The sequence below is a fragment of the Arachis duranensis genome, chromosome 6 (assembly GCF_000817695.3).
Source record: "Arachis duranensis cultivar V14167 chromosome 6, aradu.V14167.gnm2.J7QH, whole genome shotgun sequence".
Classification (NCBI taxonomy): domain Eukaryota; kingdom Viridiplantae; phylum Streptophyta; class Magnoliopsida; order Fabales; family Fabaceae; genus Arachis; species Arachis duranensis.
In genome coordinates, this window is record NC_029777.3 from 63,646,505 (window position 1) to 63,647,636 (window position 1,132).

A 1,132-nucleotide genomic window follows, 5' to 3' on the forward strand; every position below is an offset into this window, starting at 1 on the left:
TGGCTCAGAACAAAATATTGACTCAGTAAGTCAATATGATTTCTCAAAGTCTGTCTGGAATGCAAGCTGCACCAGGCAGTACTAAGGACGCTTCATGTGAAGAAGAAGCTTATGATCCTGAGAACCCATCAATGGAAGAGGTGAATTACATGGGAGTACCCTATGGAAACACCTATAATCCTTCATGGAGAAATCATCCAAATCTCTCATGGAAGGATCAACAGAGACCTCAACAAGGTCTCAACAACAATAATGGTGGAAGAAACAGGTTTAGCAATGGCAAGCCTTTTCCATCATCTTCTCAGCAACAGACAGAGAATTCTAAGCAGAGCCACTCTGACTTAGCAACCATGGTCTCTAATCTAATCAAAACCACTCAAAGTTTCATGACTAAAACAAGGTCCTCCATCAAAAACTTGGAGGCACAAGTGGGTCAGCTGAGTAAGAAAGTTACTGAACTCCCTCCTAGTACTCTTCCAAGCAATACAAAAGAGAATCTAAAAGGAGAGTGTAAGGCCATCAACATGGCCGAATTTGGAGAGGAGGAAGAGGCAATGATCGCCACTGAGGAAGACCTCAATGGACGTCCACTGGCCTCCAATGAGTTTCCTAATGAGGAACCATGGGAATCTGAGGCTCACACTAAGACCATAGAGATTCTATTGGATTTACTTCTGCCATTCATGAGCTCTGATGAGTATTCTTCCTCTGAAGAGGATGAAGATGTCACTGAAGAGCAAGTTGCTAAGTACCATGGAGCAATCATGAAGCTAAATGACAAGTTATTTGGTAATGAGACATGGCAGGACGAACCCCCTTTGCTCACCAAAGAACTGGATGACTTTACTAGGCAGAGATTACCTCAAAAGAGACAGGACCCTGGGAAGTTCTCAATACCTTGTACATTAGGCACCATGACCTTCAAGAAGGCCTTGAAACCTCATACCTCTCTCTGTAATGGAGAAGCTAGGGATCTTTGAGGTTCAAGCTACAAGAATATCACTAGAAGTGGCAGACAAATCCATGAAACATGCTTATAGACTTGTAGAGGACATGCTAGTGAAGGTTGAAGGCCTTTACATCCCTGCTGATTTCATAATCCTAGACATTGGAAAGGATGAGGATGAACCTA